Below are 15,105 nucleotides of genomic sequence, written 5' to 3' on the forward strand. Positions count from 1 at the left end.
ATCCTCTTCTTCCTTTTTATTCTGGTATCTTGGCTACTTTTGGCAGGGCAAGGCTTTCATGGATGCAGTTCACCCAGTACCCAGCACTGCACCCAGCTTCCCTACCCTTCATGAAGCTATGGGTATTTCTCAATAATGCACAGAGCTGGCTGAGAGTTAAAGAACTCAAGTCTGAAAGTCTAAAGGAGTTGCCAACTTTCCCCACCCCTTCCCTTTGTGCATACAGCTTTTTGCCTTGGAGCAATTTTAATAAAGACTATGTAACAACATGGTGTTGGCATAGCATGAGCAACATAATTCCATCTGTTTCTAAGGAAAATGTAAAAGCATGTGTTAGTATAACATTAAGGTTCCAATTTTCAACAGTTAAAAATCAGGCAACACTGAAGTTACAGACTGCTTTTCAAAGCTATTTAGTGATTTTCATTGCCTTTGTTTTTTTGGAACTCGAGTTCAGATGCCTTTAAAAAATGTCTTGTGTTCGAAGAGCTTTGAGCATCCATCCTTGGAAACGAAGGCACTGTTAGCTATTTCAGTTTGGGCAGCCAAAATTATTGCTTTCTGTTGATAGTGTTGCAGAGCTGATATTTTAAAGATTATTCAGTCTCTCACTGTAGAGATGAATGAGAGCTGTAAAATTGTATTTGCAAACATTCATCTTAACTTCTATGAGAATTAACCTTACATTAGGTGGATGGCTTGAGCATGCTAACTTTAATATTTTGCCAAACTCAGATCAGTATAAAAAAGAGCTTTAAAGGGAATATTCAGTGCTTTTCCGAATCAGGTCCTTAATACCTATTGTTTACTTGATTTTTCATGTGAATAATTATAAAAATACATCAGGCAGGGTTTTTACAAAACAACACATTTTAAACAGTGATGCTCGAATATCCTGTCAGTGCAGTTGTGGTTATTTGTGCCAAAAATCTCATTTTAGGAGTTATGCTGGTACAGTCAGGAAACAAAGTGATGCAGCATGTGGCTTCCTGGCATTTGTACCTCGTGAGAATAGCTTTCACTGTCAGTGCTGCAAACTCAAAACAATGTTCACAGGGAGATATCCAGTGACACAGAGCAGTATTGAGCAAAGGTATGATCCTGTACAAACAAGTGATCAAGAAGTGAACAAGAAAAGGTGCTTTGCTGGACCTGATACTATGAACAAGGAAGAGCTGGTTGGAGACATCATGTCAAGTCAGAGGCAGCCTTGGCTGCAGTGACCGTGAGATCATGGAGTTGAAGGCCCTAAGAAGAGGGAGCAGGGCAAAAAGCAAGACCACAGCCCTGGATTTCAGGAGAGCAAAATGCAGCCTCTTCAGAGATCTGCTTGGAAGAATCCTATGGAATACGGCCCCAGAGAGAAGAGGGGTCCAAGAGAGATGGGTACTCAGGAAAGGACAATCCCAGAGTAGGAAATCAAGCAAAAATGGCAGGAGACCTGTATGGATGAGCAAGGAGTGCCAGACTGAATCCAGACATACAAAGAAAGTGTATGACATTGTAGAAGGCTATTAGGTTGGTGAAGCAAGATTTCTCCTTTGTAAATCCATGCTGACTGTTCCCAATCACATTCTTATCCTTCATGCATTTGGAAATGCTTTCCAGGACAATTTTCTCCATCACCTTCCTAGGGACTAAGGTGAGGTCAACCAGCCTGTAGTTCCTCAATTTTCCTTCTTGCCATTCTTGAAGATGGAGGGATATTTGCTCTGCTCCAGTCATTGGCAGAAATTGGTTGAACTCAAGTGGCTGACTCCTATAAAAGTATTTAAAGTTTTCCATAACAGAAAGGCCTCTTTCACGTTCATCCTTGGAGTGTTATTGTATTGAGTCCCTCCTAAAAAAAAAATCCATCTTTTTAACAGATATTACACAAAAGTAGCAGAGAAAGAAATTTCTTTTAGAAAAGACATTATATTTATGCCAGGTATGGATAACACACTCAACTTAAAGCAACTGCAAGTAAATGTTATCCCATCATTTGATGTGTGCAATACATTCAATATAGATTGTACTGCTTATCCAAAACCTTTAGGTAGCAAGAGGTCTTGATGGTGGTGACGGTGGCTGCAGCAGGGGCGTGGTTGTTTTTTTACCTTTTATTTTCTTCTGGGTGTTAGAACAATTTACTGTGGATGCCATAGTATACCATAGCAAGAGAGAGAAAAATATAACTTTACAATGGCTGCTGTGCTGTCTGATATGGTTGCTTGCAAATAAATCCAAGCACATGCTGAGAAGCAGCCTCTCTGTTCCTTCTCACCCTTTTTGTGAATGTGGCTCTGCTTGTGCTCCCCAACACCAAGTGCATGTGAGCCAGTGGCATCCCCAGAAGCTCTGGGCTGGCCTTCTGAGACCAGGGTGGACCTCCTCTCCAGCCCTTGGCAGTGATCCTCTGTAAGGGAGGCCCCTAGGGACCGTTCACATTCCCCCCAGCTGCTGGAACTGGCTTGTCTCAAATCTATCTTTTTTTTTTTTTTTCCATGAGGTGTGACTCATCGGAGTCATCAAGCTGCGACCTCATAAAAATGGCTTTTCTAGAGCCATAGAAACCACAAGATCCCATTACAAGCCATTTCATTTTCAGTGACTAATGGAAGGTCAGCAGTAACAGACAAGAGGAAATTCTTAACTCTTTCTCAGATTGCCTTTTTTCTCTTTAGTAAAAACAAAGCTCAACAATAAATGAAATTCAGTTCAGATGGGTATTCTTTGTACGCACTTTGCCAGTGCCTGGTTAGTTGACAGAAGACCACCAAATGTCTGTTCAAGTTTCTTGGTTTTTCTTCCTGCAAAAACTGTTTGCCACTTATAAGATGTATTTCAGCTACTTCAAAGGTCTCAAAACAGCTTTTTTTTTTTTTTTTAATTCTATTTGTGACTTTATAGATCATATAAGTGAAAGTGGTAAGGAGCAAAGCATCAAGGTTGCAGGCTGGATCCCTGAGCAGATAAGCTGACCTTCATGTCCAGACAACAGAACAAGCTGAAGTTAGTATAGCCCAGTCCTGCAGTCAAAATTGCAGAGCTGGGACTCAGGAGGTCTCACTCATTAATTTAATTGTAGCAAGTAAAGAAATGAAGAGGGTAAGAAGGCAAACAGACACAGAAACACACTTTTGAGCTTACAAAAAAATTGAGCTGCATGTGCTGTTGGCCCTATTAATGTAAGTGATTCAACATAGACCAACTTTCAGACCTATGCAGAGATCTTGTAAAATTATTGTGAGCAGTAAGCTGAAAAATGTAGAAGCATGGGACTCATAAGCAAGGGCTGGAAACTAAGCTTATGGTTGGCAGGATGGGCAGTGCATGACTGGGAGGTGGTGGGCTGTGGAGCATCATATGCATTTTAATTATCAAGTACTTTTTAATGTCTGTTGGGGGTTTATTCAACTTAGGACAATTATATACATATGCAAGAGTCTGTGGTGTAATGAGCACTGCATTGTGCTTAACATTGAAGGACGACTATTGCTGGGGTCAGAGACCTACCCAGACAAAGCTTCACTAAGTGACCCTGTAGTCAGCATGAGCACACGTAATATAATGCAAAGGATTGTGGGTCATATTTTTCTGCCTCTTTTCCCATATTGATTTCTCCATATTGTTATATCTGTTTTCAGCTCAGTGGAGGCCTGAGGGATAATGACAGATGAGTCACGGACTGGACACCAGTGACAACATCTACCCTGCGTCTGTTGGCTACTGGCTGAAATCAATGGCTCTACCTCAATTTACAGCAGCAAAGCATCTGGTCTTGCTTGGATCTACTTGAGAAATGGCACTTCTTCTCCACATTCTCACCTTATGAAATCTCCAAGGGTGTGCCAAACTCACTCATGGCTTACTTCCCCCACAGGGGTGAACAGATTTAGGGAAGCTCTAAACAGCACAGGTAAGTGGGGTGACTTTATTGTTTGAGGTCTTCATTTGCCTTTGTATAGAAAACTTCTAAACGTGGCTTATAATTCCAGGTGATGAGATAACTGTTAGGGGCAAATGAGTGCCTGTGCAGTTCCTCCCAGCCAGAGTCTGGGGAAATTTAGGAAGCTGTGTAACCACAGGGATGTTTCTTTCCTACCTTAAGTAGCTAGTGCCATTACAGGATTAATTTTCTGGAATTTGGCCAAAAACTCTTCTAAAAACTTTCTATATGGCAAGTTCAAAGAGCAGCGAGGCTTTTAATTCCAAGCCCTGAACCTTACAGAGTCTGAAGTGGGAGAACCCCATAATTCAGAAGGAGACATGGGCTCCCCATTAGCCACCTGGTATTGTGCCTGGCCTCTGAATCACCCAGAGATGTCCTCGCCAGGCAGCGTTGTCCCAGGTCTGAGAACCAGCTCCCCCTTCCAAGACTGGTACCACAGCCAGCTGGGGTCACCAAACTGGTGAAGTCTTGTGGATACTGTGGGAAAGCTGTGAATCATGAGCATCATCTCCTGTAGCATCACTTTGTGTGGGCTCCTGCTTAGGACTATATAAAAGCAAAGGCTGTGCCATCTCCAAGGACACACATGATGAAATTCAGGGGCTTCTTCTCAGGTGTCTGCAACTTCAAACAAGCTGACTAAATGAAAAGAGCATTATCAGAAGTTCTGAATCCTTTGGAGGTCCAGCTCAGTCGTGCTGTTTAGTATCCATGTACCTGTCACTTTGCTTTAGTTTCATCAAGTAAGGAAAGGTTATGAAAACCAAGGAAATGAGCTAAAGAAAGAGACCCCATGTGGGATAAATTGAACACAGTGACAGACTAGAGGCAAGGGCAGGCTTCCCTGACTAGAGCAATATACAGCTGATGGATGTGATGAAATACATAAATGCTTCTGCCCTATATATTTTACTGGAGTTAAGATGTTTCCTGCCTGTGGCAAGTGATGAGAAGAGATTTTTTCAGGTTTCTTATTGTAAAATCTTTCATAATGCAGACATCTTCTGCGTGGTCTTCAGTACCAGCAAAATAGGTGTTTCTTAGAAGCCTTAAAGAGAAGCATAAGAACATTTCAACAAAGTGATGACTAACACCATTCTCTTCACTGTATGTTGCTATTGATCCTCTTAATGACCCTCATTTATTGACTTCCTTTTAGCAGTACCAGGGGATCATTGACTGGGCATTCCTTAATATTTCAGGCCTAGAGGTTTGTTGTGATTTAACCCCAGCCAGCAACCAAGTGCCATGCAGTTGCTTGCTCACTCCTCCCCACTCCCAGTGGGATGGGGAGGACAGTTGGAAAAAGGAAGTAAAACTTGTGGGTTGAGATAACAGTTTAACAACTAAAATAAAATTAAATATAATAATAACAATAATAATAAAAATAAAATATAATAATAATAGTAACAAAAAGGAATATAACAACAACAAAAAAAGAGAAATAAAACCCAAGAAAAGACAAGTGATGCACAATGCAATTGCTCACCACCCGCTGACTGATGCCCCAGCATCCCTGGAGCACCTCTCCCGGCCAACTTCGCCCGGCTTATATACTGAGCATGACGTTCTATGGTATGGAGTATTTCTTTGGCTAGTTCAGGTCAGCTGTCCTGGCTGCGCTCCCTCCCAGCTTCTTGTACACCTGCTTGCTGGCAGAGCATGAGAAACTGAAAAATCCTTAACTTAGGATAGGTGCTACTCAGCAACAGCTAAAACATTAGTGTGTTACCAACATTATTCTCACACTCGATCCCAGCCGAAACGAGGACAAGTTTATTTGGCTAAAGATGAATGTAGTTATACTTTCATTGGCTTGCTTCTGTTGTTTTACCTTTTACTGGCTGGGAATTTCCTATAAGAAAATCATCAAAGTAAATAATTCTGTCCCACACTGTGGTGATGAGTCCTGAGCAGAAAATTAGACTGCATTGTTTTTAGTAGAGAACTGAAAGACTTAATGTAGGGATGCCCGAAGACATGCCAGGCTGCGCCAGACGTAGAATTCATCCATTCAAACCCAAGAGTAAAAAGGGGCTTCAAGTTTCCATGAAATGGAGCTTAGATAGTTCAGTCAGCATTTTGCCTGGCTTTAGAAGTAACTGTTGACAAAATCAATGCGACGTACTGTGCAGTGAACTATATATCACAGTATCCATTCAAAATCCTAGTGCAAATACTGAGTATTTGAAGATTTAAAGTAATAGACATCCTGTCGGGAGCAGAAATGGGGACAGCATCAACACAGAGAATGTGATCTAGATCTTTTCCTGGGGCATTGATTTACAGGCTTCAGATTGGAACATCAGTAGAAGTGACTTAGAAATGGTCTCACAATGATGGAAGAATTTGTGTTGGAACAAAGTATGTGTAAGTGTATACATAACACATAGCAGCTGATTGGAAGATAGTCAGTTAAAAATATGGATGTGAAGATCAGGTAAAAATCTAGCTTCTAGCCTAGTCATACACAAATGAAACACCATAACCCAGAGACTATTTTAAACAATTATTTCCTAAAATCCTACCTTGCCTTGACCTTTTCAAACTTGCCATTAATGTAAAAATGTGGAAAGTTAAGTCATTAGGATTCTGAATATCAAATTTTACCTTGGCCTTTCAGGTGGGTCATGCAGGAAAATTGTACATGACTCTAAGGACTACTGCAATAAAATATGACACAAGTCTGGAGTGAACATGTGAATCTTTGAGTTATAATATCTCATGAGCTGCTGTACATTGGGACTCATCAGCTGCTACCTGAAGAGATGGTTTGATAGGTATTTGCTTAAGATCCTGAGGTTTTCCTAGACATAAGCACCAGACATGGGTGAACCAAAGCTATCCTAAGATAGTCAAGAAGCAAAAGCAATAAAGGCTGTAGGTGTGCTCTGTCCATCTGTGGCTTGGCAGAATATATAACTCAACACCACCTGAATGTGACACAGTGTAAGTGCTCATTATGAGGTCAGTTTTGGCTTTCCCTGCAAACACCTGTCATTCAACATGCACAACAAACTGGACAGAGTGTTTTTAATCTTGTGGAGTGCAAGAGGAGAACAGAGACAGAGATGTGCACGAGAAAGATATTTTTTCACTCTAGGTGAGAGTGTGTTAGGAAAGAACTTTAAAGTTATTGTTTATTGTGACGTTTGTGTGCTGTGTATTTAAGTGGATGCTGGAGATTATAAAATCATGCTCTCCTTCCCTTTTTAAAAATAATAATAAAAAGTACGTCAGCTGCAGAAATTTCAGCACTGACTGGGTACTGGGTGTTAGCAGCATACTTCTGCACTGAATCCCACTACCTCTGTTGCACTGGACGAACTGGGAGTGTACTTTCTCTTTTTGCAGAGAAGGAGCGTGGTTTATTCTCCTGCTTTTGCTTGACTGGCCAACAGGTGAATTTAGAGTGAACAGGTCAGCTCAGACACAAGAAGAACCTAAAGAGATCAAAATAAAGGTAAGTGTCAATGTTCACAAAAGGTTTTTTGTAAAATCAGCCTATGAACATTCCCAGCGCTCCTGGTTACTGAAAGCCCCATTTTGTAATATGGCTGAAGTGGGCTTCAGGCTGTGTCCCTCCAGCTACAAACAGGTATCTCCTTTGGAGAGAACATAAACATACAGTTCATGGGAACAATGTAGAATTTTTTTCTCACTCTTAACTTTCTCTAGTATGGAAAATTTGGCCCTAAGCATTACATTTAGAGTGCAATTGGTTTAGCAGTACATGGGGATTTGAATCATGATGTAAGTAATTTAAACAGGTGCCACGTCATATTAATTGCAAACAAAAGGCTTGTTGCACCGCCTATCTGGCTGCATTAGCCAAAGTTAATGAATTATTTATTTATTAAGATGTCCTTCTAGCATCTGCACATTCTGCTGGAAACTGTTCAAATGGCAGCTCGGGCTTTTCAGCTAAGCAGAAGCATAAATCTGGCTGTCACCAGTGGAGGTGGGAAGCACAGGAGAAGCGTACTGGGACAAGTTTTCTGTGCTGTTATTTTTCCAACCCTTTTAACAGTTTCCCCCTGTGTTGGACTGCAGCACTATCCGATCAGTTTTCTGCATCCTGTTATCTCCCCGGCAGCACGTGGAGCTTTACTTCTCTCCAGTCAACAGCTGTGTGCTTATTACCTTTGAGTCTTACCCACTGCCACCTATACATAATATACAATTTTTCTCTGGCTTACTGTGTGCTTCTTTTGCATTTCTGCAAGGTTAACCAATTTGTGATCTTAATTTTAAGCAAGTGCTTAAATCTTGGGCTTTAGGCCATGCTTGGAGAAAGGGAAAAGGGATAAGTTACTGAATATTCTCTAACGCTCTTCTGAATTTGGCCTGCGATAGTCTTCAAACCTAAAGTTTTCTTTTCCAGGGTTTATTTACCACTAATATTAACACAGCAGGCAAGTCTGTCCAGTTACATTGCCCTTTATAAAGCCTCTGCTATTTGTTGTTTGTTTCCTTCGGCATTTAACAGATTCTTGGATGCCTTTTGCTATTTTCTGTCTCTTGTTTCCTCTCGTGTCCCCAGGACCCCAGGGCAGAGCTCTCCTGTCCTAAAGGAGGTCTTCACCCTCACTGCAGAGGGACAGAGAGGGGCTGGGGGAAGCATCTGGTGGGGATGAAAGCAGGACACACAGAGGAAGAAACTTCATTGAACAGAGACCAACAGGGTACTCGGTGCCCTTATTGCACCCACTTCTACTGCTCTACTCTCTGCCCTGTTTTTCCTCATGAGGAATTTGCTGCATAAAGTGCACGTAAGAGGAGAAGAAGAAACTCCTGATCGCATTGGAACAAAGAAAGGGTAGCACTGGGCTTTACTGAGAAGATGGGGAAAGCCCATGGTACAGAGGAGGAGGAGGTAAAAGCAGTAGAGGATGTCCAGGTGCTGCCCCACAGAACAGGAGACTTCTAAAGCTGCCAGTCCTACAGTAAGGAAAAGTTCAGTGGTAGCAGAACAGGGCCAAAGGCTTTTAAAAAACTCAAGTGTTCAGACTAAAATGGCCTGACAGCGTGCCTCCAGTCCTCTGTGAAGTTAATGACAGCCAAGGGCACGCAGCAGTAGGCAGGACCAAGCCAGTGTGGTATGCATCCCGGGCGAGAGACGCTATCTTCTCTTTGGTCCTGGGCAGGGGGTAATCTGGCCTGGGGGTCTGCGTCTGTTGCAAATAACACTGATGGTACCGGTGTCTGATCAGGGATGCTGTATTTGCCAAAGCCTCCAGGAATATGCTCTTTGCTCAGAAGAGGGAGTGAAAGTAGATGTTTGCCGGACGATCTCGGAGAGACTTTCAAGCAGGGCATCCTGGTCCCTCCCTGATTTGTCTCTTGACATGTTTTATGTCCTGCATGTGAGTGGAAAAGCTGTTACACTTTCTAATGGCTGTCTGTAATTTGGTCTGGGCTTTGGGAGAGAGACTTGGGCTCTGAGAGCTGAGCCTGGGCTCACAGCTCCCCTGCGGTGTTGCCCCACAGGCTTGATAGAATGAGAAGCAGCAAAACCAGGTTTTGTTACTAAAGCAAAAATACCTCTTGGTGCATGCGTACAATCACAACTATTCGTACGTAGTCCCTTGTCAGACCGAAGCTGTCACTTTGCAGACTGCTGGGTGGGATAGTACCACTGCACCGCTGTCTGTGTGCAGGTGTGAAGCTGTCACCCTGTTGGTGTGATGCTGGTTTGCACACTGTCATCAGCTTGCTCCTGTCTCACCATCACTCCTTTCCATGAAAGCATATGCGTGCTTGAAGACATACATGGGTACAAACAGGTGCGTGTGCGCGCATGCCATCCACTGCTCATGTGGTGCAGAGCATCATTTAAAAAGCAGGTCACACTTCAGAATTAATATAAAAAATCTTCATTAGTAGGAAGTGATTAGCAGCATTGTTTGGTATAAATGCAGCTTTATTCAGTAATTTACATTGCTAAAAGTGGTTAATTCCTTAAGACTCCACTTGCTCAATTTTGGATTTTATAGTGGCAGATACAAATGCAAACTTTCATTTTGTTGCATGGCATTTGCAGTCCTACAGTCTAATTTTTCCAGACCAGCCTGGACAATTGTTTGCAGTACAAGGCAGGTGGACACGAGTGGATGAAGAAACAGGGATGGGAGGGAACATGTGGGATATCAACATTCCCTTGTCCAGGGCTCAGCCCTGGACAGGACTGGGGAGAGGCAAGCAAAACTCCGGTAAGAGCAGGTCATTCAATGTGATGGCAGATGCTTTCATTTTCCAGCTCCAAACTGCACACTGTGTTGTCATTTCTAACACCATGGAAGAGATGAATCGGGCCAAAATAATCCAGAATCACACAAAGTGCTTATCTTTTGTTGGAGCCCTTGGAAGTAACTCATGTGCCACATAAGCTGAAACAAATTAATTTTAGGACTTGTCTGTCTTCTTTGAGCTTCCTGACTTAAGAAGCGAAGAGAAGGATTTTATGTCTTTCACACTGGAGTGGTCTGGGACTTCATTTACTAATGCTTTTAATAAGGTTTTGATCTTCAAGTGAAGAGTCCAGTAGAAGGACAAGTGACTGCTATTAGTACAGCAAAATCATGTCTCATTTTAATGTTCAGTTCTTTTATATACATGATCATAACAGCCAAGTCATTCTCACTTGTCTCCACTGATATTTGGTTTCAGAGGAGAAGGCTGCAGCCTGACGAGCAATGCAATGACTGCTTACCATTTGCTTTCTTCACAGAGATTGGATGTGGCAACATCTTGTCATGATTGTTGCCTGAATCAGCTAGGAAGTTAAATATTTCATTATGAGGATTTTGATACTTGCACTGATCTCCCGCAGACTCATAATTGAAGACATCACAAAACAAAACAAACCTCCCCCAAACAATTGTGTATGTCTAAATCACCTACATATGTTTCTTGTTGCCAGTTATACACAGGTTTCTTTTTAATATAACTCTTGGCATGACAGAAACCATGCTGGTGATATTATTGGTATTGTTGGCCTAGAATGTTTTCAATAACACCAAGTTTGTTGGGACAAAGCGTGAATTAGGAGTCAGTTCTTGAGAAGTCAAAATTTAATTGCTGATGAAGTGTTTAAAATATGACTTGTATTAACGACAGGTTTCCATATAAATTCTTTCTTGTGACCATTAGGCAAGAAGCCAAAAACTGGCAGCGTGGCAGCTCTGCTCAGCAGCCGCAGTTTGGAAGTCAGCTCCAGGCTTCTATTCTGGACTGAAATTCTCATGGTTTTCAGAATTCTTAATTTTTTTAATTTTTTTTTTTTTTTTTTTCATTTTGGCAGAAACCCCCCTGAAAATAAGTTTAGGTCAACCTGAAATAAATCTTTCCCCCATTCTATTTTTCCGGGACACTTGTCAAGCTGACAAATCAGTTATTATGCAGCTCTAGCTATTATGCTCCGTATAAATCTGTAGTTCCTACCAGGCTGTCCTCCACCACTCCATCTTCTTTCACAGCCATTGTAAAATGGACGTGGAATCAAAGGGGTTTTTGCAGTTGTCTCTGCAAAAAAGTGAACTTTTACCTGTGAAACTATAGAAGAAAAGAGAGTAAACCAGAACAGAAATTTTTACTGAGTTCAGCTCCAAACTGATTGTATTTTTATAGATGAATCTATCTATCCTTCCTGTTTGTGTTGAGATTATCAACCCATCAGTACTGTTCTTCCCTTCCAACTTGCACATGCTGCTCTTGACAATGTAGTGTCCAAACCGATTAGTCACACTCCACTGAAGTACTGTTAATCTAATAGATAGGTCACTGTTAGGTCAGGGAAAGGGGAGGAGAAAGAGATTTACTGTGAGAAGAGACACTGGCGCTATACAGGAGCCCGGTGGTGATGCTTTCCACTTCATTGGCACACCAAGGTCAGAACTTCCCTTCTGCAGCTGTGGGAAAAAAAAAGTTAATCCAGGATTAATGATGTCAAATTCCCTTAACACAGAGTTATGAGCGTAGGGTAGATGTTCCCAGGATAGCAGACCAATTGGGTCATTTGTCTGTACTAGTACAGCAGTTCAAAGGTTCTTCAACCTCCTTGTCCAGGACCTTTTGCTTACTCTAAAAGCAAAATGTGAAACCTGCGTGTTCCAGTGGCTGGCAAAGGAGCCTGACCTATGGCCCCTGCAGCCTCCCACTTCTGTGCTCAACTTTGCAGCAGATTCCCAGAAGTATCTGTCTGAAGGCGTGTACCAGAGAGGGTTGACCCTTCATGGCCAACAGAGTCCTTCTCCAGAACAAATTCCTTTCTCCTTTTGCTGGCTAAAAGTTTCTCTGCACTCATTTCTTTACCTACACTGTCATTGTCGGGAATTTGCCTTCATGTTAATCTCATCAGTTAATGTCTGTACCATGTTTGAAAAGCCTGAAGTACTACAATTTGTTATTATTTCTTTTGTTTTCTTCCTGATATTCTCTCCAAGTCCAGATCATGTGGCACACACATCTCCCTCTGTAGCCTATTGTCTTACATCTGAACAACTGATCCCTGTTTTCAGCTCACTCGCTGCCTGCTTAACTCCTGTGTTGCTGGAAATACATTGTGGAACTGGGGGGAGTTAAACACTGTTAATTGCTTCATATTGTAATCAAGGTACTGGCTTTACTCGTGCTCGTAGAAGCCAGTGAATACACATCTAGTGCATTTCTGCAGTGCATGCATGTAGCACAGAGTTGTCTTCTGATAAGCAAAATCTCTCCCTCTCTCTTTTCTTCTTTTATACCTGGCTGTCTGTTGGCCACAGAACCCCCAGGGTCCTCTGTGTTTTTCCACCAGAGCGTCAGAATAAAGCAGGAACACACCAAACATGGGTGAAGTTTTGGGACATGAATTTGTGCTAGAAGCTTCTATGGAGCATGCGTGAACTATTAAAGGAGCAGTTTGGTTTTGCAGTTTCTTTTTCTTCCCCCTAAAAGACTCATCGTTTGGGGAATTTTTTACATGAGATTTAATCTTTAGATGCAAAGCCCATGTCAGTGTACAAGGATCTTATAAGCATAAAATCACAAACAACAACTTCTGCTTTGGAAACAGAGCAACTATTTTGCTGAAAATATTCCAAAAAACAGTTCCGGCTGGACAGAGCCTTCAGGGTCAATTCAAACCAAGTGGTTACAGCCTGGCAAAAGGAATAAGATGAGAGCAGGAAGCACTGAGTCCAAAGCTCCATGATATGAAAGAAATTGGTTACAATAGTGCTTACTCTGGAGTGCCTGAAAACATCCAACAGGAAGAATCCAGCTAGGGCAGAGAGGCAAAACCCCCCCACTCTCTTGTAGTAGTTTTGTTTCCTGGGAGAGAGAACTGTTTCCAACTGTGATGAGTTCAAGTAAACTGCTCTTGTGGTATCAGAGGTAATATTTTTAGTGGGCGCAAATGAGCCTGGTTGCAGTGGAAATAGCAATTGCCCAAATTTTTTTTCCTATGTTCATTGCAGCTGGCATTGGTGACATACCATGGTAAGGGGGGAGACCTAGGGGAGCATAGCATGGCATTGCTTGTTTTCCTCGTCTCTTAATTTTCCAGGTTGATAAACAGGGTAGAGGAGATGCATGTAATGATTACTATTAAGGTTTGCAGCAGAAGCAGCGTGGCAACAGAATTTCCCTGCAACCATGAGGACTCAGTTCAGTCAGAAAATCCCAAGGCAGCCTCTGTATTGGTCTTTGAGTCAGCACAGGCCTGCTCAGGGGAATGCTCCTCTCTGGCACTGGTGTGTCCTGGGTTGATCCACCTCCAAACATATGTTGACCAGCACGGCTCTCAGCTGTCAGGGCCCCAACCAGCACCTGTGAATCTCGCAAGGGCATGTCTCAGGGTGCTCTTGTGTCCAAGAGCCTGCCCTTATTCTGCATGCTTTTTTCTTCCACACCAAACCTTTATTTTCTCTGACCATCGCATTTCTTGTTTCTCTCCAAGCTATTGAAAATCTTCAACTCACTTTCCCCTCTTTGTCCTTCTCTGTACTGAGATCCTGCTTATGCTTGCTTTGTTCACTCACAGAGAAAGGCAATGCAGGACAAAAAGGCCCATGAAGCTGTGATAATCGCTGTCAAAGTTGTTATCCAGGCTATGAACTCACCAGGTTTCAGAAGATAATAAAACACTTTCAATATGATGCTTGGATAGATCAGGGGTGAGGAGTCGCGTAATGGGGGCCTTTGACTTTATTTCAGGTAGTTTACTTGGCTCTCAGCTGTCACTTTTCTATTCCCCAGCAACTCCTACCTCTGACTTCATTCTCAAACTTTCCTATTTTGCCCATGCTGGGTTGCTTTGGCTGGGGAGAGGACCTGTTTATACTAACATCCATTCGACAAGTTTGGTTTTTCTGGGAGACTTGCCAGTTGTGGCTGAAATCTCTCAACCCCTGAGTTGAAAAACCTATCAAAAGCCCTTCGAAGATGGTAAACACAATGGCCTTATCCCACCCCCACACTCTTCTGCACACATTGCACTTCAGTGAAACCGTCTCTTGTCAGACCAGCGATCCAGCCTGCCCATGTTTCTGTTCTGCAAACACAACCTGGGGCCGTTTTCCGTGCTCAGGGTCACAGCCCACGCGTGCTCCAGACCCTCTCCAGCAGGACCCTTCTGCCCTGCTGAATCCGCTCACACCCATGGGGACCACAGCCACTCAGAAATTCAAACTTCTGCTTTAATGAAAATTTTGAGTTGATTTCTGGTGGGGAACAAAAGCTCACCAAAGCTGTTCATTTTGGCTCAGTGACCCTTTTTTTCCCCTAAGTGCAGTCTTAAGCCTGAAGCACCTCCAGTGTTTAGGAGAGTGCTAGAAGCAGCAAGAAAATGCAGTGTGTGCCCTGAAAGCAACAGAAAAACAGATCAGACTGTTCTTAAAAGACTGATCAAAACATCCTGATGAGGCATGAAGGCAGTAGTGAGTCACACCCCAGGATGGGCTAAAAAATAGTAATAGAAAAAAAGCTTCATTTCGGTTCTCTGCTGGGGCCAGAAAGTTGATTCTTCACTACCGACTGGTTTCTTTTCCCTCTTCAGTGAGTTACTAGCTGCAATTTAGGATGAAATAATTCCTTTGGGAAATTATTCCTTTTGGGGAAAGAATTATGAAAAGGAAAAGTGATCTTCCTCTTCCCATTCATCAAACCAATGAGAATAGCACTCAGAAAAT

This window comes from Harpia harpyja, chromosome 13 (assembly GCF_026419915.1).
Source record: "Harpia harpyja isolate bHarHar1 chromosome 13, bHarHar1 primary haplotype, whole genome shotgun sequence".
Taxonomy (NCBI): Eukaryota; Metazoa; Chordata; class Aves; order Accipitriformes; family Accipitridae; genus Harpia; species Harpia harpyja.